The sequence below is a fragment of the Saprolegnia diclina genome, assembly GCF_000281045.1.
Source record: "Saprolegnia diclina VS20 unplaced genomic scaffold supercont1.102, whole genome shotgun sequence".
NCBI classification, from domain to species: domain Eukaryota; phylum Oomycota; class Saprolegniomycetes; order Saprolegniales; family Saprolegniaceae; genus Saprolegnia; species Saprolegnia diclina.
In genome coordinates this window covers 118,170-118,393 of record NW_008246169.1, presented here as the reverse complement: position 1 = coordinate 118,393, position 224 = coordinate 118,170, and positions in this window count along the sequence as shown.

Below are 224 nucleotides of genomic sequence, written 5' to 3'. Positions count from 1 at the left end.
TTGATATTGATTGCCAACACCAAAACCAACTGCACATGTTGAGGCTGCAAAACACTATATCAATGTATCAACTTGTGCCTCACGCCGCCTAGGCAAAGATGCCCGTGTGATGACAACCAACACAAATGTATAAGGACAAAGGTACCTCGCTGCCGTTGGTGCTGTGCTCACGGATCGATTCGAGGCGCGTTCCTTGCGCAACCAAACCACTATCACTTGGCTTG